Source organism: Sorex araneus, chromosome 1 (assembly GCF_027595985.1).
Source record: "Sorex araneus isolate mSorAra2 chromosome 1, mSorAra2.pri, whole genome shotgun sequence".
Taxonomy (NCBI): Eukaryota; Metazoa; Chordata; class Mammalia; order Eulipotyphla; family Soricidae; genus Sorex; species Sorex araneus.
In genome coordinates this window covers 339,870,060-339,891,312 of record NC_073302.1, presented here as the reverse complement: position 1 = coordinate 339,891,312, position 21,253 = coordinate 339,870,060, and positions in this window count along the sequence as shown.

Genomic DNA, 21,253 nt, shown 5'->3' with positions numbered 1-21,253 from the left:
ACTGGTGAGCAGAGTCGGGAAAAGCCCTGAGCACCATCGAGTATGGCTCAAAAACCAAACAAATGAACCCAAATAGAGATTTCAGTAACCGGATTGATAGCACAGGGGCTGTGGAACTCAGCCTTGCTTGAGGCTTACCCTGGTTCAATCCCCGGCATCCTGTGAGGTCCCCCTGAGCACCTCTAAGAGTGATTCGTGGGCACAGAGCCAGGAGTAAATGCTGAGCACTGCTGGGTGTGGCTCCAATATAGGAAACAAAAAAAAAGTAGACACTCTTAGAACCAAACCAGATCTCCTGAGTCAGGACATTCTGGAAGCCTGTTTGGCACAAGCTCTCCTTCTCTTGGGAGCAGCTGTAGACATGCAAGGATCGCCTGTGATGAGTCAGACAAGCATGGGTGTGGGTGTGTTATCGGGTCACTGGCCCGTGCTCATGCACATGTCTGGAGCCTTGTTGCCTCAGGAAAGACAGTCTATGCCTACCAGGATACCCCTTGTCATCGCAGCACAAGACATGGTCAAGCACCTGTCTTGCATGTGTAAGACCTTGAGTTCAGCCCCTAGCAACGCGCGCGCGCGCGCACACACACACACACACACACACACACACACACACACACGACAGAGACCCCTGACTATTCTGAAGTGGGCAAGTACTAGACAAGAGTCTACGATTTTAGCTCTGAGATCCCTGCCAGAGTGTGTGTGGGCAAGAAGGGTGAAGAGGACGGGAGATCACTTCCACACTTCTCACACCGCTGCAGTGGCTTCAACTCAGTCCAAAATTAGGGCCTGACCTAATCAGGTGAGTCTTACAGAGATATATGAGTCAGAGAAACACACTCTCAGTGGCCTGGACCATGGTTGCTGCCCTTGGGAGGTCCTGCAGTGGGGCTCTGACAGGACACTGCAGCTGGCCCTGGTCGAGAGAGTGACCCCTTGCCCCAAGTCAGCATAAAAATGAAATCTATTCTACAATCCCAAAGGATACAATTCTCTTTTTGTTTGTTTGTTATTCCTTTCTGGTAAATTCTCAGGTGTTCCTCCTGGCTCTACACTCAGGAATCACTCCTAGTGGTACTAGGGGGACCATATGGAATGTTGGGGATCGGACTCAGGTCAGTTGCATGCAAGGTGAGTCCCTTAACCCCTATGCTGTGTCTCTAGTCCCTAACAATGTATGTTTTAAGCCACTAAGTTGTAGATTTATGTGTGAGGCACCTAAAGAAGACTATAACATTCAACTAAATAAAAACCGGAGGAGAGATGAAGTCATGAAATTTGCATGTAAATGGATAGACATGGAGAGTATCATGCAAAGTGGAATGAGTCAGAAAGAGAGGGACAGACATAGAAGGACCTCACTGCTTTGTGGAGTATAGAGTAACATCACATGAGGCTGACACCCAAGGATAGTAGATACAAGGGCCAGAGGGATTGCCCATAGCTGGAAGCCTGCTTCATGAGCAGAGGGTAGAAGACAGATGGAATAGAGAAGGGATCACTAAGAAAATGATGGCTGGAGGACTCAGTCGGGATGGGAGATGTGTGCCGATAGTAGATAATGGACCAAGCATGGTGGCCTCTCAGTGTCTGTGTTGCAAGCCATAATGCCCCAAAGTAGAGAAAGAGTATGGGGAATATTGTCTGCCATGAAGGCAGGGGGAGGGTGGTAAAGGGGGGGGGGTATACCAGGGATATTGGTGGTGGGGTATGTGCACTGGTGGAGGGATGGGTGTTTGATCATTGTGTGATTGTAAAAGCTTGTAACTATCTCACAGTGATTCAATAAAATTTAAAATAAATAAGTAAATAAATAAATAAATAAAACCGGAACTTCTTAAAGTACTCTACGGCATACAAAGGGCTTTCATGGCCTGGGCCTCACCCATCTCTGAGTGCCCAAGGCCCGCCCTTCTCAGGGCTATGAGGTAAAATCAGTTCATGCCGATGCTCAAAGACATGCCATGAGGCTAGAAGAATAGTTTGGGGGGAGGGGTTGTGTTTCATTTTTGTGTGTGTTTTGTTTCTTGGGTGCTCAGGGCTTACTTCTGGCTCTGTGCTCAAGAATCACTTCTGGCAGGCCTGCGACACCAGAATCAGTACCAGGAATCAAAATGGAATTGTCCTTACCCTTAACCCCTCCCTGCCCTGCAAAGCAGGCACCTGGACCCCTGGACTATCTCTCCAGCTCTGCTGTTTGTCTTCTATAATTTCTGTTTCACAGATGGAGAGATTGAAATGCAAAGAAAGTTCTCTGAGCCCATAAAGGGTCTGGAGCAAACCCAGGACTCCAGTTTAGGTCTTCTTATTCCAAGGGATCGGGCTTTGTTGCCAGGCCATCATTAGTTTCTCCAAGAAGAGGTTGTTTTAAACCCAGGCCCCAGGGGCCTGACTCTCTATAACTCCCTAAGAAAAGAAAGACCTGAAAGAAAAGGTTGATGGAATGAGGTTGATGGAACGAGAGGTCTCTGTCTGGCTCACACCTGGCCTGGGCATTGGTTCTCGCTGGAACAGGCCGAGTGTGTGGCTACCCGCTGCAGGCTCAGCTTCCCCACGCAACTGGTGCCCTGCCAGCCCCTCAGCTTCCCTGCCTTCTCAGACCCGGGGTGCCAGGGTCAACTGCCCCACTCATCCACAGCCAGTTACTGTTTGTTGCTAATGGTGTCCAATCAAATCCCAGCAACAACTGGAAAACCAGTGAAACATTGCCCTGTTTATTGCTGGTGTTTCTGTGGCGCATTAGCAATAAGAAGCCTCCAGAGGGGAGCCACTAAGAAAAAAAAATTAAACGCAAAGAAGCAAAAGGAAAAACAGGGAAGGTGCCGCCCCTGGCTGCAAACTTCACTGACACAGCCACTTTGTAACATGCGCCATAGGCAGCAGCCAGCTCGGGCCCAATAACCTCCTTGCAAATGGTAATAAATCCCCTCGGACCCAACACACTTGTAATTTACAACTTGGCTAAAATGAACATTATTTCAAGCTAAGCTTATTCTCAGAGGTGCCAGAGAATGTGGCAGCTTTCCTGCTGACAGAGGAGTTTCTTTTTAAATGTCATGCATTCACTTTCATTACTTCCAAATAATTGCCCGGAAAGATCGGCTGCTGGACAGTGCTGCCCACTTTACATCACGGTGAGTCAATTTCATCATCATCAAAGGACCCCCTGGGAGCTGATTTGGGGTGGGGTGGGGGCCGAGAAAAGAGGCAGGGGGGAGAAGGGACTGCCAGGGTGAGAGGGGCGTGGGGCTCAGCCCGAAGTTGCTGACTCCTGGTGCAGCAAAAGGTCCCTGCTTCATTCTCCTGGGGCAGCTTCAGGTAAGATGGAATTTTGTTTCACATAGACCACATGATCTGTCATCATTGCCACCATCAAATATCATTCTCCTGCATCCCGATGTCGTTGATTATCCAGTCTTGAATGGGGAGCTTGTCACCTGGAATTAACTGAAGGAAGTATACACCTGTCCCTCGTGGAAGACTGTTCTTTGATCAGGAAGACTGGGGGAACAGGAAGATGTAACTGGATCGGTTTAAGTGGGTTCATTCTCACGGCCTACTGTGTATTTTATGGAAAGCCTAGTTTTCAGTTGAACGCAGTGTTGGCTTTCATTCAGAGCTCTGGTCTTGGTGGTTTATCACTACATGACAAACCTCCCAAATGAGTTTGTTTGTGATTCTTGGGTTGACTGTGTTCAGTGGTGTCGGGGTTCTTCTCAGTGTGCTGTCCACTGGGTAAGCGTTATTTGATGACTGACGTAGGTGACAAGGCCCTAGCTAGCTCTCTCAAATGTCTCAGTAGGCAGAATCAGGAGACCAGAGTCCCTCGGCATATGGACAGTTGGGCCTTTCTCTCCCTCCAGGTGATTTTTATCATTTGATCTTGCCATGTGGTTTCTGCTGGGTAGCTGGACTTCCTATGTGGTGGCTGAATTCTCACAAAGTACAAAAGTAAGAATTTTCAAGACGAATGTAGGGTCATTTTGCCACAGTTCATTCATTAAAGTGAGTCAGAAGGCTATTTCAGATTAAACAAGGGAGAGATGTAGAGAAGGGTACTGACTTCAAGAGATGTGGTGCATTGGAGGTTATCTTTAGAAACAATCTCTGAAGATGGAGGAGGAAGTCACATCTCCTCTGTGAATTTCGCCCCCCCCAAATAGTTGCCAACAACACTAATTTTCCCTAAGGAGTGAGGAAGATAAATATAACAAGTTCCTCAGGGAGTCTCAACTCATTGGGATAAAAGCATGAAACAGTTTTATTTCTTCCAATATCTGCCTCAAACTGTGATAAATTTAATCCTCTTCTCCTATTACTAATGACATTTCAAGCAGCTTCCAAAATTTTCAAGTCATGTTCAGTTACTAAAGCAGTCTGTTTTCACTGTGTTCTATGACAGTATGGAGTTATCTTCTTTGCATGTAATCATGCGTTGGTAACAAAGAATATTCTAGATTTTTGAGGGTCATTGGAGATGAAGTGTCATGACATTGCAGTTGACCTTGAAATAGATAAGCAGGTAAATTGATGCATATATTCAATGTATCACTGGTACATTGTAGCACTGTAGCACTGTTGTCTCATTGTTCATCAATTTGCTCGAGCAGGTACCAGTCACGTCTCCATTGTGAGACTTGTTGTTACTGTTTTTGGCATATTGAATACGGCATGGGTAGCTTGCCAGGCTCTGCCATGTGGGCAGGATACTCTTGGTAGATTGCCGGGCTCTCCAAGAGGGACAAAGGAACCGAACCCGGGTCAGCTGAGTGCAAGGCAAATGCCCTACCCACTGTGCTATCACTCCAGTCCATATTCATAGGTAGACCAACTAAACATACCAATTAGTGAAATGAGGGGCTAGGTGGGCATTCTTGATCTACATAAGTCAATATTTCTGAATATTTTTAAATTGGCCTACTAAAAAGTGAAAGAAAAATTCTAACCCACTGCATAACTTTAATTTCATATCCAATTTAATTTATTCCTTTGCCCATCTTTGACACAATTTAAGATCTAAAAGACAGCACATTGTATTAGAGAAAGAAGCATACTTTTTCCTAGTTATGTATAATATGGTTCTATACAATTGGTTTTTGTGGCTCTTCTAGTCAATACCAAGTAATAGTTGCTATTTCTCAGATGGCACATATTGGGATTTGAGGGGTTGGGGCTTAGGAATCCTATGTGTGCCCCTCTCCTCACAGTTCTAATAGATACAACCCACCACTAGCTCACTCTTCTCCACACCATCCCCTCTTGGCTCCTGACTCATGGACTAATGTGGTGTTTCTATGCCTATATCTTGAGAAGTCTGGATCTCAGGTGGTGGGTAGGCAGGATAACCAGCTCTTCTCCATCTGCCCTCCATATTCTGAGAGGAACTTACAATGTTAGATTTGCAGGGAAAGGGCAGAACAGGTTCTATACAGACCTCAGTATCTCCAATTCATTTTCGAGCTCTGGGTCTAGTCTCTTAAACCCCAGGGTAAGAGATCCACCCAGGGAATAAGACATTACTCTCCCGTTTTCACAAGTGAGTCCCCCACCCCTGTTTTGGTGGGGAAGAGTAATGAGTCCCCATTTCTTTCTCTCTTATCTAAGCAATATTAGCCCCCCAAAATAGAGACACCCAGTGATTCTCCTCTCCCAGGTCTCTCTTTCATTCTCATATGGACTGGGGCTCAGTGTTGAACAAGCTGAAGAATAAATGGCCAGTCAAGAATCAGTACTCTGAGAGAGAGAGAAGGTACTAGTCAGTCCACTTTTCAGCATTACATTGTGAGGCCCATAAGCTATGGACTTTAGTCACTGAATCTCCAGCAATTAAAAAATCTACTCCACACTCCTTTACTCCTTTGCAGAAGCATAAAAAAACCTAACTATTTGAGCAAAGGACATTTGGTTTGCAGATCCAACTCAATAATCTTGTATGACCTTGGTCATTCACTTTGTCTGTCTGGTCCTTGACGTTGACTGGTTTGGGCTCACCACCTGGTCCGGTAGGGTTACTCGTGAGTCTTACAGATTCCTGGGGTTCCGGTAGGGACACTGCAAATACTGGCAGGAAGCTGATCCAACAGCCAAGGAGCTCAGCTGGAATTAGTTCTCTCTAATCTATTTTTGCATCAGCTAACCAGATAAGATTCTCATTTCGGGAAGAGTTCTGCTCTAAAAATGTTCAAAATCTATTCATCAGTACAACTGCCTCATTTGACTGCCACAGAAAATACCAGTCTCTGAGGAGTGATAGATGTAGGGTATACTGTCAAGGCCATTTAACAAACAACTGGTTCTCACCAATAGAACCCAATAAGAAAGCATTTCCAAGATTTGGGTTGAAGGGAAGAAACCTTAGAGATATTATGTCCAGGGAAGAACCACTCCTTTCTTTGTGCTATTATGAGAGAGGGAGGGAGAGACAGAGAGAGAGAGAGAGTGAAAGAGTGAAAGAGAGTGAGAGTGAGCACACATGAGAGAGAAAGTGAGAGACAGAGGAGAGAGAGAGGGGGAGAGGGAGAGAGAGACTGAGTATGCCTCTTCCATCTAGCTATTGTATGGCAGGATTAAATTTAAAAGAGCAAGACATCTGAGGCAGAGTAATCAATCATGTTGTCGCTGCCTCTGCAGATAAAGAAAGCACTGAGACAGGAGGAAGGATGCTGGCACACCTGAGAGAGGAGGAGAAACTCACTGCCTCTCTATGTACCTAGTACTGTGAGTTCCAATTCTTTGGTGCGCCCTGAGTGCATGAACTGGAGGTGAAGAGGGAGATCCCCACTGAAATCTACACTGGCTCTGAACAAAGCCCCGGACTAAACCTCAAACATCGGAGCACTGCAAAAGACTAGGAGAGAGCAGGCCCTGGAAATTTTTAGAGAAGACAATGCCCCCAATGAGGTGATTATGTGTGTGACTGCTCAACTATCAAACCCAGTGTAGATTCTGGGGTGGTCTCTTCCTGCCAGAGGAATCAACAGGACAGCCGTGTCTCAGGGCTGGGAAAAACACCAAAGGCACCCAGCCCCCGTCCTCCTCCCGGAGTCTCCAGCGAGGAGATTGCGGTGTGTCAGCTCTGAGTGGCACCACGTTCCAGCTCGGGAGTACTACGTTCCAGGGTCCATGTCCTCTGCATAAATGCAATTTCCCCAAATGTCAGAAGGAAAGCATTACAGATAACACATTGTGTGTGTCTTTGACCCGGTAAGTGCTGAAATCACAGATCTCATTATTCTGACATGATAGAATTTTCTCCTTCTCTCTCTCTCAGTGCAGGCTGACTGCCATTGTTTTTCAAGACTGCAGATGCAGACCTAATTGCCAAAGGTGCAGAGTCATCAAAGAAAACCAGGCCTTACCTATTTCCTTCCCCACACACAATAGCAGGTCTCTTGGTGGGCAAAGGTCATGCCCTTAAGGGAAACTCATACCAGCACAGCACACTGCAAATAGTTTGGGTCACCTGGAAGAGCAGTCAGGATTTGATCCTGGAAGTAGAATCACTTTGTAAGATTCCACCTGGACATCTGCCCTCCAGGCATGGGGCAGTGCTAGTGCATTGGGTGCAGAGGTATCACCCTGCATTTGAAATATAGTCCACATACTTATTTTCTTTTCAGTCTCACAACTATGAAAATAGATGATGTCATAGGATTGGTGTAAGTTATAAAGACCTATCTATTGGGTCTGGAGAATAGTACAGGGCTTAAGGCACTTGCCATGCATGTAGCTGAAACGGGTTCAATTCCCAGCACTGCACATAGTCTCCTAAACAACACCAGGAACAATCCCTGAGCACAGAGCCAGGAGTAAGCCCTGACTAAGCCCTGGGTGTATCCTCCTAATGATCGTCCACCTAAAAAACTCCATAGATGCTGATTTCGTATCAGGAGCTGGCAAATCACTGGTGCCTATAAACATCAATTAAAGCCAAAGCTGTTCCACTTGAGAGACAGAAGTCACCAAATCATGTGTTTCCCCAGCAATGAGGTATTTATGGAGTGTCCTGGTTTGAAGGCAGAAGACATAAAACTCACTGTATATTTGATAAGTGGATGAATTTCTTCTCATCCATCACCAGGAGACTTTGGACCCATCACCAAATCAATATCACAAGCTCTAAAAGACAGGGTGAAAAAAATAAATAAATAAAAGACAGGGTGGTGGGGAACACCTTTGGACAGCTTCCTGCTTTGACACTGCGTCACTAGTGCTTAAGAGTAAGTCTGTTTGAGGCATGAAGGGGTTTAGCCCAGTGTGCCCGCTCTCCTAGGCTGGAGCATCCAGTTAATGACCCCTATGGGATGGGATGGCCCTGTGGAAAGAGGCAAGGCAGCATGTGAAGCATGCAGCTAAGGACACTTGCTCCAGGCCTTTGGAAGACAAAGAGCAGGCTGCCAGGCTGGTGGTTGGAGGAGGTGAGACCCAGGATGTGCCAGAGAACAGAGAAAGGCATAGTGACAGAGAAACAATGACACTCTGGGGTAAGGGACACTGGATCTTGCAGTGCAATCCAAAAACATAAAATTTCCTGGAGAGTGAGTTAAGTTCAAGTCAAGTTAGAAGAAGTTCAACCCATGGATCGAAAAGGCCAGTGTTAAAAAGCAGACATGCAGTGAATTTTCCTCACCAAACATGACTAACCTCATTAAGCATTCCAGGACCTGGCCCCCATCACTACTGACCTCCTGCCACTCTCTTTTCCCTTAATATATTTTTTCCTGAAAACTCTTGTCCCAGTTTTCAGTCACCTCTTCTCTTACCCAACTCTTCATCAGAGCTTAAAAGTGAAGTTTCCAGAAGCCATAAGTGACGGGGAGGTCCACAGAATCTTCTGGATTACAAATGTCCTCTTTTTCCCCATCCAATTTGGCCTTGATGTCTAGCCACCATCATAACAAGCTTAAATACATAAGTAGAGGATTTTTGAATCATAGATTTTTTTAGGATTAAGAGAGTCTCTTGCCTGCACACCTGGCTGTCTTCTCCGGGGCCCCTCGGAGGGGATAGGATCCAGCTTCCCTCTCTGCCCCAAGCAGAGCTCCCGGCGTCCACCTGAATCTAGCTACAGCCATTCTCGAGGCCCCTCTCCACACATTCAGACAGGCCTCACACATGAAGTTCCTCACTCACTGGCAGAGGAACCCAGGTGTGTATAATCTCATCAACAGCCAACATCCAGAGACATAAAAGCAAGCTCCCAAAAGTGCGCGGCCACAAAGCGATATCATGTAGCCTGCTTCTCCCTCTGGGAGAAACTGGCAAACTTCTGAGAGTTTCTTGCCCACATGGGACAGCCTTGCAAGTTTCCCATGGTGTATTCATATGCTAAATCCAGTAACAAGCTGGATCTCATTCCCCTGACCCTGAAAGAGCCTCCAGTGTGAGTGACATCATTGGGAGGGCCGAGTCGAGAGAGATTTCTAAAATCTCAGGGAAAGGACGAATGAGAGGTTACTGAGTCTGTTCAAGAAATCGACAATTAACAGGATTTCATGATTCGTGATTTGTGAGATTTTTTTAATGCTTAGATTATTTTTTACATTTATTTTAAGTTTGAAAAATGAAAGCATAAAATGTAAAGTAATAATTGGTGGTATTCAATCACTGTATCACTGTATCACTGTCATATAGATCATAAGTATTAAAAGCTAGATATACAACTTATGTTTGTGTGTAAATTTGTTTTCATTTGTAGTTACATCATAAATATTTCCCCATCACCTGTCCTTAAAACATTTGAAAGCAGAGTTTTAATGACTTTAATACTCCATTGAATGAATCTAACCATAAATTAACTATTCCAAAATTACTGGGCATTATAGTATAGTAATTTTTTACTTTTAATTATCACAAATAATGCTACAATGAACATCCTATCAATATTTTCTTATGGTATTTTTTTCTGTTTTCATTCTAGCCAAGGGATTTCTTGGACAAAATGTGTATATGATTTGAGACTGTTAACAAACATTGTACAGTAGTTTAGAAGTGAATTCTCTGCAGTTCATGAATTAGCTGTTATGAATTATCATGATGACTATCAGGAGGATAAGTCTTATCTCCCCAACTAGACCTTCAGTTCCTCTACAAGTCAATTAGCCCCAGCCTCATGCAGTCAGAAAGAGAGAAATCTTGAGCAAGAAATTTAGGATCTGTTGGAATCTCAGCAAATCTCCATCACACCTGGTGAATATTAACTGGGACTCACTCAGGAAGTTTGGTATGTATTTCATGTTTTCTTTTCTGCATTTAAAAGTATTTTTGTTATTGAATCAATCTGAGTACAGGAGTGTTAATGTTGATGATTGTAGTATATTTCAAGTATCAAAGAGATCTCCCTATCTCTTCTCAATCATGCAACTTCTCACTCATTTGTGTAATCCCACACCACACCTGTTAGCATGTGGTGATTTCATTCAAGCTAAAGTAAAGTTTCCTGGGCCTGTGTTCCCCTACCCCTGAATAAAATGAACTTCCGAAAAGTGGTGAGGACCAGGAGACATGACTGATATTAAAAGGGTTTAACAATTTCAAGGCCTGAGACCCAGGGTTTCTTTGCATTTTTATCAATTCCTGTCATCCGAGGCATTGCAGTCACACTTCCTCAGTAAGTGCTGAGGACTGGATGACAGAATCTCTGAGCAGCTCACCAACTGACAGAAGTGGGTTGAGGGCTAAATCAATGGTGTTCACAAACCTAAGGTGCCTATTAAATCTTTCTTCACGGTATCAGTTACAGGATGACCGTGTAAATCTTCTAAAATGGCTCCAGTATTTCATTTTAACTGTGGTTCTTCTGCAGGGGTGAGTGAGCTGTGAGCCTCCAGATGTTAAATTCTTCCCAAAGATGGCTCAGAACAGAGTCCTGGAGGGCACTGCCCAGCGGGTCCATAAGCAGTTTCTTCCATGCCAAGGGAGTGCCCTCGCTGTAGTCCAAGTGGCAGGTGAGTGAACACAGCAGCATCTCACCAAGTCAGACTAACTAAAGCAAAATGAAGGGACTCAACACTTCACATTTAGAAAAAAAATTAACTGAGGGGCTGGAGCGATAGCACAGTGGGTAGGGCGTTTGCCTTGCACACAGCCGACCTGGGTTTGATTCCCAGCATCCCATATGGTCCCCTGAGCACCGCCAGGAGTAATTCCTGAGTGCACAGCCAGGAGTAACCCCTGTGCATCGCCAGGTGTGACCCAAAAAAGCAAAAAAACAAAAATTAACTGATTTTAGAAAACTTCAGTAGAGCCGCTTGAGAGTCCCAGGGGCCACTGCTGAGTTTGCTGGGCGTAAACAATGCCGGGGCAGTGGCTACAGAGCAGGAGGTCTTTGTAAGTAGCTGGCCACGGTTCTGTCCGTGGGGGTTGGGATGTGCATTGGGCTTCCTCTCCTAGAATTTTTGTTCTCCTATTTTTGAGTCTCCTTTAATTTCTTTAAACACCGGTTTATTTGCACCACCTGGAATCTGCACAAGCTGAGAAAAGTGTTCCTCAATGAAAGCATTCCTCTCGGAGTGATCAGAGCTCTGAGCTGAGGTCAGAGTTAAGGGGGGTTTTCTCAGCCTTTGAAGGAAATAAGCTGTGTGGTTTTCCCACAGTTTCTAGGTGTGGCACAGGGGATGAAGACCCCTATCCTTGGCTCCCCAGCACTCCAAAGCCTGCCCAAAGGGAGACAAGAAGAGGCTGTAATTAACCTGGCACCAACATCCCCCCCGCAAGCAGAGATCAAAGGCACGCCAGGGCTCAGCCATGCCGGCACAGGAGTGATGGGCAAAGCACTAGGCTTGTGTTAGTTAAGAATAGCCTCTGGGACTCTTCCCAGGAGAGAGAGAACCAAGCCCAGCCCATTTCAGGTCCCTCTGGAGGCCCTTCTGTTTCTGCATCTTGTCACCTTTGTCTCACCCCCACTTGCATTTGCAGAAATGAACAGTGTGCTCTTGATGGCAGTTTGGCTGCAGTTTATTTAAAGTCCCAGACCCTGGGGATTCCTGGTCTTCTGCCAAAGAGTTGAGCCTCCTGGTCATCATCAGATTCACTCAGGGACATTTGCAGAATGACTTTTCTTTTTCCTGCTTTTATCCCTCCCCCTACACACAACACACACACACACACGCACACACACACACACACACACACACACACACCATGTTCATTAATGAATGCATTTAATCAAGTTTATGAAGTCTCTTTATTATCAATAACCCTAATCACTCTTAATTGCTGCATCATTAGTTCGGCCATACTCAGATGTAGCAGTTAGGCGGAGCAGTAAATGACAACTCCAGAAAAATGACTTGCTGCCTGAGAGCCTGGGAGGAAGGAGCTGACAGGCGCGGTAAAGGGAGGCGAGGAGAGTGAGAGGGCTCCAGCTGGGAGAGCGGCCTGCTGCTGGGCAGAACCAAGGGGGGTGGGATGCCATTATGAGGTTCGGCCAGGTGTAAAGATGCCGGTGAGCCAGTTTTGCATATTTCTAAACTTTGGGGAGCTCTGCATCAGCAGCATGAGTGGATGTTCTGCTTGACAAAAGTTGATATTATGTTAATATCTAGCACCTGCCACCCTCGGGGATCTCCAAGCCCTCCACAAGTTCCATGTGTACAAAGCCAAATGCTTGGTGGATGGGAGGTGAAGGATGCACCATGTCATTGGGAAAGCAGCAAGGGGCAGCCTGCTGCACGTCTGTGTAGAGACACTTCCTCGCTTCCCTCAACATGTGCTTGAAGGTTCTGCACAGCCAAGGAGACACGCTGAGATGCCTCGGGTTCCCATAACCCTCTCCCTGGAGCCAGAGATGGAAGAACCTGCTGAAATGCAACCTCAGCTCATATCCTAGGTCTCTGACTCTTCTGTTCCATTGCCCATGCCATAAAGTGCCTTGACTCATGGCTCTGGCCAACCAACTTCAAAGGGATACTTGGAGGAAATGAAATGAAGTTGTGGGAAGAATTGTAACAGTGGGAGTTCCCCTAGGATTGAAACAACTAGAAAAACTGTAGCTCTCTGTTACAAGGAATTTGAGGGCTATGAGTTCCTCCATCCTTGTGATTGTCCCACTGGTGTTTGCTTCAATCTTACCATGTTTGAAAATCTCTGTAGATGCCACATGCAGGATGTCTGAATCCCAAAGGCACAAAACCCTTCTGACCTCCAATCTCTAAAAGATTCTTCCCTATCTTAGCCCTCTCCAAAACAGTCAGCCACCGTAGCTCCACCTCTTACATGACCATTGGTCATGTTCATGATCTGGTTCATCAGCAAGATCCATGTTAAGAGTTCATATTTGTTTCCCACCTCCAATATTATATTGTTAATTGATAAAAATATTTTTCAATACCATGTGCCAAACTCTGGGAACATAATGAATGATAAATTAGCATGGAACCTGCCTTGAAGGAGATTATGGCCTAACCACAAACCCAAATAACATTTATATAAATAATAACACTTATTATATATTATATATAATTTTACTTAGTGCTTGAGTGTCACAAAGAGCTGTTCTTGGTAATAAAATACAAGCCAGTGCTTTCCCCTCTTTAGCCCTCTTCCTCATCCCTTCTGCATCCTCACATTTCAACCACCCACTGAAGTCTCTAGGTAATTTCTTGGATAGCTCCTGGGTATGTCCAGATTCAGCTCTGCTCCAGCTGAGAATGCACTCACTCTTGACAGAATCCCTAAGATGTTCTACCCTTCTGATTCTACCTGTAACTTGGAGGTTGATTCATATATTGTCTGGTTCCTGCTAGCCCACCTTCCCAGCAGCCAGTCGAACACCTGTGCTTCAACTTGTAGCTGAAATCCTGCTTCAGACCCTTGTGAGAGACCAACAGAAGCAGTGGTGCTGCTTTCCTTCCCTCAAGTGGGCACCAGCTCAGCCACACCAGTGGAGTCTGTTTGCTTGACTTAGTAGGTAATTTCATTGCTCAGAATCCTAATCTTGGTGCTGACACTGAATAAGCCACCACCATAAACTCATACTCAAGGCTAATGCTGACCAAGTCACACCCAGCTAAAATTTCTGTCCAGTTGTTATCTTTCAAATACAAGGGTGTTGTGTACAAAAACAATGCCATGGAGGTTTGTGGGTAGCGCCTCTGCTGATATCCTGACTGTCACTACTCAAGAGGACAGAGAAGTTGTGAGAATAGAAAAAGGCTTAACGATCACCAACTACATTGTAGTTGAAGGCCATGTGGGGGAAGGGAGTTGCGGGCTGAATGAGGGCTAGAGACTGAGCACAGCGGCCACTCAACACCTTTATTGCAAACCACAACAGCTAATTAGAGAGAGAGAACAGAAGGGAATGCCCTGCCACAGTGGCAGGGCAGGGCGGGGTGGGGGGAGATGGGATCGGGGAGGGTGGGAGGGATGCTGGGTTTACTGGTGGTGGAGAATGGGCACTGGTGAAGGGATGGGTTCCCGAACTTTGTATGAGGGAAGTATAAGCACAAAAGTGTAGAAATCTGTAACTGTACCCTCACGGTGATTCTCTAATTAAAAATAAATAAATTATAAAAAAATAAATTAAAAAAAAAGAAAAAGGCTTAATCCATTTTGATCTGACTTTTGTACATGGTGATAGGTGGAGGTCTAAGCCCATTTTTTTGCATGTAGCCGTCCAGTTTTGCCAGCACAATTTGTTAAACATGCTTTCCTTGCTCCACTTCGCCTTTTTTGCTCCCTTATAAAAGATTAGATGGTCATATATTTGGGGGGATGTGTCAGAGTATTCAACCCTGTTCCATTAGTCTGCGGCTCTGCCTTTGTTCCAGTACCAAGCTGTTTTAATGACTACCGCTTTGTAGTAGAGTTGGAAGTTGGGGAGGTTGATTCCTCCCATTTTCTTTTTCCCAAGAATTGCTTTAGCTATTCGTGGGGGCTTATTGTTCCATATGAATTTCAGGAGCGCTTGCTCCATTTCTTTGAAGAATGACAAGGGTATCCCTATAGGGATCACATTGAATTAAGGACCTCAACATCAGACCAGAATCCCTAAGGTACATTGAAGACAAGGTCGGCAAAACCCTCCACGACATTGAAGCCAAAGGTATCTTCAAAGCTGACAGGCCACTGGCCAAGCAAGTGAAAACAGAGATAAATAAATGGGACTATCTCAAACTAAGAAGCTTCTGCACCTCAAGAGAAACAGTGACCAAAGTACAAAGACAATCTACAGAATGGGAAAGGATATTTATGCAATACCCATCCGATAAAGGGTTGATAACAAGGATATACAATGCACTGGTTGAACTCCACAAGAAGAAAACTGCCAACCCGATCAAAAAATGGGGTGATGAAATGAACAGAAGCTTTCCTAAAGAAGAAATCCGAATGGCTCAGAGGCACATGAGAAAGTGTTCCACATCACTAATCATCGGGGAAATGCAGATCAAAACAACCATGAGATATCATCTCACACCACAGAGACTGGCCCACATCCCAAAAAACAAAAGCAACCGGTGTTGGCGTGGATGCAGGGAGAAAGGGACTCTTCTTCACTGCTGGTGGGAATGCCTACTGGTTCAGCCCTTTTGGAAAACAATATGGACGATTCTCAAAAAATTAGAAATTGAGCTTCCATTTGACCCAGCAATACCACTCCTGGGAATATATCCCGGAGAGGCAAAATGGTATAGTAGAAATGGCATATGTATTTCTATGTTCATTGCAGCACTGTTTACAATAGCCAGAATCTGGAAAAAACCAGAGTGCCCCAAAACAGATGACTGGTTAAAGAAACTCTGGTACATCTACACAATGGAATACTATGTAGCTGTCAGAAAACATGAAGTCATGAAATTTGCATATAAATGGATCAACATGGAAAGTATCATGTTGAATGAAATGAGTCAGAAAGAAAGAGACAGACATAGAAAGATTGCACTCATATGTGGAATAAAATGTAACTGAGAAGTACAAGTTGGCAACGATGCAACTTCTGGCAGATATCTCTCTGGACTTAGTTACTAAAATACTAAATTACAGAAACCCAAAACTGAGAGGCCACTAAGTGTGGTCACTCGACCTCATACCTCTTCATCCTCAGCAATGGAAAACAAATTATCTAATGCTTCCTTTTCAGCAGGTCTGACTTTCGGGGAGAGACTCTCCAAACAATAATAGTGAGTTTTGTTGAAATATTGTATGCAATCAAAGTGAAAGTAAAGTGAAATTTATTAGTTACACAGGCAGGGGGGGCTAAGGGTAGGGGGGCTAGGGGCGTGGGGGGGTTAGGTGTGTGGGGGGGCGGGGTGGAGCTATACTGGGATTCTTGGTGGTGGAATATGAGCACTGGTGAAGGGATGGGTATTCGAGCATTGTATAACTGAAATTTAAACCTGAAAACTTTGTAACTTTCCACATGGTGACTCAATAAAAAATTTTTTAAAAAAAACATAAAAAAAGGCTTAAGCAGGGGTGAGTCTGTAGTAACTCACAGTCTGATTCTTTCTCTCAATGAATGTGACTGTTACACATTCCTGCACAAGCAGTTTCCTAGTACAAGCAAGTTCCATTTTCCTGCTTTTCTTTATGTTCTAACCCAGAATTTAAGAAGTCCAGAGCTACCCATCACCTGAGATATATGTTGCATTACTAACTAATTTGGACTGGAGCGATAGCAGAGTGGGTAGGGCATTTGCCTTACACGCAGCCAACCCTCCCTGGTTCGATTCCTCCGTCCCTTTTGGAGAGTCTGGCAATCTACAGAGAGTATCCTGCCTGCACTGCAGAGCCTGGCAAGCTATCCATGGCATAGTTGATATGCCAAAAACAGTAACAAGTCTCACAGTGGAGACATTACTGGTGCCCGCTCGAGCAAATCGATGAACAACGGGACGTCAGTGCTACAGTGCTACTAAATAATTTATATTACTTGATGTTTATATCTATCTATATATAGATTTAAATGAAAAAAGAATGGTAACAATTTTTATACTTCTGAATGAATCTAGACATTGCTCAGAGACAATGAAAATTGAGATATAAATGATATCAATGTATACAATAAAAATGATATTCTTAAGTACTTTATATGAGCACCATTTCAATGTTTGAGCAGACTCTATAAAATTCATATTCATTTCTGTGTGTTGTTTTAAGATTTTATTGACAATCACAGTTGCTACTGCCTTAGCTAACCAAAACTTATCCAAATTAAAATTAATAAAAGACAACATAAGAACTACAATAACTCAAGAAAGTTTATCTGTTTTGACATACAACACAAATGGTGTGAGAATCTCAATTACAACAATATAACTAGTGATTTCACTGAAACAAGAAAAATAAATTTTATGGGGACAAAACCTAGTTATTACAAATTAGGAGTGTCTGGCTTTTTAATCACTAGCCCAAAATGCTTGGCTTATCATTAGAACACAGAAATGTGCAAGGTAACAAGTAAATTCCATCATCTTTGATATTTGCTAGCATTTAGCCACATAAAACAGAATGGTTTGAATGTTTTATTTGTTTAATGTGTATCTTTTATGCATTGAGATATGCACCCTCTATTTATAGTCTTGCCTCCAGGCCTGCTAATCTTGGATGCTAATCCATCAAGGTGTGAATCCATCATAAAGTATTAAAATAAGCCCCCAATTAGACCTTTAGGTCAGTTAAAATTATTTGTTATTAAAAATAGAAATATATCAGTTAACTTTTCATATGTAGCTCTGGAAACTTGCAAAATGATTTCCATAGAATAAATATATATATGTACATATATATGTGCAATAGCTAGGTAAAAATGAAAGCCTACTAAAATTTGATACGCATGGATGAGTGGTGTTTCCAAATGATTGTACTAACCAATTTATTCCCCAACCAACAGCATATATTTTCACATATTCTCAAAACACAAATGTCACCACAATTTCTAAGAGGTGAGACATAGACTCTTACTGATTTGTATGAATTTATTTTCACTAGTGATTAATTTTTTCTTATATTTACTGAAAATTTATATTTTTGCTTTTTGTGAATCTTAAATTAGAATCATTTGCTGCTCTTTACTTTTTTCTTATCAATATATAAGCAGGTATATACTGTGATTATTAACTTTTTGCCTAAAAACCCAATATGTTTTTTCAGTTGTTGCTTAGCTATTATTAATTGATGGCTTTTGATGTGGAAAGGTATATAATTATTGTATCATCAAATCTGTCAGTTTTATAAAGTTTGCTAGTATTGATACTATTCTTTAGAAAATCTTTAGAAAGAGTTGCTCACACTAACACCCAAGGACAGTAGAGACAAGGGCCAGGAAGATTGCTCCATGGTTGGTAGCCTGCCTCATGAGCTGGGGGAGAAGGCAGCTGGGATAGAGAAGGGATCACTAAGTCAGTGATGGTTGGAGGAATCCCTCAGAATGGGAGATGTGTGCTGAAAGTAGATAAAGGACCAAACAGTATTTGTATTGCAAACCATAATGCCCAAAAGTAGAGGGAGAGTAAGAAGGAAAGTATCTGTCATAGAGACAGGGTGTAGGGTGGGATAGGGTTGTGGCTGGATGGATACTGGGGACATTGGTGGTGAAAAATGTATACAGGTGGAGGGATGGGTGTTCAATCATTGTATGACTGAAATTCAATCACGAAAGCTTTGTAATTGTATCTCACAGTGGTTCAATTAAAAAAAATTGCTCCAAAACTTAGGTTAAAGATTTTCTTATATTTTAAACTCATTTAAATCCAAATATCTTTGAAATAAACTTTGATAAATATATTGGTAGGGCATTTTCCTTGTATGCTGCCAACCCGGGTTCAATTCCTCTGTCCCTCTCAGAGAGCCTAGCAAGCTACTGAGAGTATCTCGCCCGCACGGTAGAGCCTGGCAAGCTACCCATGGTGTATTCAATATGCCAAAAACAATAACAAGTCTCACAATGGAGACCTTACTGGTGCCCACTCAAGCAAATCGATGAGCAACAGGATGACAGTGAAGACGGTGACTGGCAATTTATTAATAATGTGTACACTTCTATGCCAAAAAATATTTATTTACTATAACTTCAGACTACTTTAATAGATAGCAAAGTAAAACCTACAATCATTATTCTACTTTTCAAAATTTAACTATTTTTCTATCTACTCTAAAACTTGATAGGGGCTAGAGATATAAAACAGGTCTTAGAACACATGACTGGCATGCAAACAAGCCCAGCTCAGTCCCCATCACCATATGCTCCCCAGAACACTGCCAACACATCCCTGGAAGTTGCTGACTACTATCAGAGGTGACCCAGTAATCCATAGCGCGGCACAACCCAAGGGGCACTGCATACTCAGGCCCTTGCATTGAACTGCTGGCCCAGTCATCTGACAAGCACAGGTGGAGACTCTGGGACCTCTAGTCACTTCTTTTGAGCCCCTCAAAAGATAGCATTTATAATAAACTTTTCTAAAGGTTCAAAGCTATTCTACAGAGATCAGTTGACACTTCTTATATTAATAATCTAGAGTAAAATTCATGCTTTCAAGAAAGAATATATCCAGTAAGTCTATGGTATGATTCATTATTTCTTTCGGTGAGTTTCTTTGCTCCTTCAATAGCATATCACAATCTTTTATATCATTGCTCCATATTTCATGATAGTGTTAATGTCTGGCAATTTTATTCATTTAGTCTCCAGTTGATTATGGCTAATGCATAGAAAAATTATTGATCTTTGTCTCACATTCACCAACTTACTGGGCTCTCTTCTCATTTGATTGACACAGATTTCTAGGTTTATAATATTACTGTAATTAATAAAGCCTCCAGAGTATCCAACAGTTACCTCTCACTTGCTTTTCTTGCATTACTTCTTTGCCTAGAATTAACAATAACAGTAAATGATTACAGTTTTAAGAGACTTGATCTATGCATTCCAGTTATTTTGTTATTTACTCTCAAGTTTAGTGTTTGATTCTGATACTTTTTTTGTGCTAAGAAATTCCCTTCTGCTAAGGTATCTTCAAAGATAACATGGAAGTAAGCAATCAAATAGAAACAGAGATAAACAAATGGGACTATATTAAACTAAGAAGCTTCTGCACCGCAAAAGATACAGTGACCAGAATACAAAGGCAATCTACAGAATGGGAAAGGATATTCACCCAATACCCATCTGATAAGGGGTTGATATCAAGGGTATATAAAGCACTGGTTTAACTCTACAAGAAGAAAACATCCAGCCCCATCAGAAAATGGGGCAAATAAATGAATAGAAACTTTTTCAAGGAAAAAACACAAATGGCCAAAAGACACATGAAAAAATGCTCTTCATCACTAATCATCAGGGAGATGCAGATCAAAACAACTATGAGGTACCACCTCACACCACAGAGAATGGTACACATCCAAAAGAACAGAAGCAACTGCTATTGGCATAGATGTGGGGAGAAAGGGACCCTCCTACACTGTTGGTGGGAATACCAACTGGTTCAACCCTTCTGGAAAACAATATGGTTGCTCCTCAAAAAATTAGAAATTCAGCTCCCATTTGACCCAGTAATACTACTTCTGGGAATATATCCCAGAGAGGCAAAAAGGTATAGTCGAAATGACACCTGCACTTGTATGTTCATCACAGCACTGTTTACAATAGCCAAAATCTGGAAAAAAATACGAGTGCCCGAGAACAGATGACTGGCTAAAGAAACTTTGGTTTATCTACACAATGGAATACTATGCAGCTGTCAGAAAAGATGAAGTCATGAACTTTGCATACAAGTGGATCAACATGGAAAATATCATGCTAAGTGAAATGAGCCAGAAAGAGAGAGACAGACAAAGAAGAATTGCACTCATCTGCGGAATATAAAACAACAGAATGGGAGACTAACACCCAAGAATAGCAGAAATAAGTACCATATTTGCTCCATGACTTGGAAGCCAGCCTCACATGCTCAGAAAAGGCAGCTCAGATAGAGAAGAGAAACCAAGTAAAAATGTGCTGGGAGGACCGGCTCGGGATAGGAGGGCGTGCTCAAAGCAGACTGTAGACAGAACATGATGACCACCCAATACCTCTATTGCTAACCACAACACTCAAAAGGAGAGAGAACAAAAGGGGGAAAAAAAGAAATTCCCTTCTGATCCTATTCTACTAAAGTTCTCTAAATTACCATCTTTTTGTTCTAGATATTGAATTTTATAAGATAGAGATTTATACGCAAATGAAATATCTATTTTGCTCCTTTAACCCATAAATGGGGCGCTGTCTCATTTGCCAAGGTGTTGAAAATCAGATGGGCCAGATGCGTAA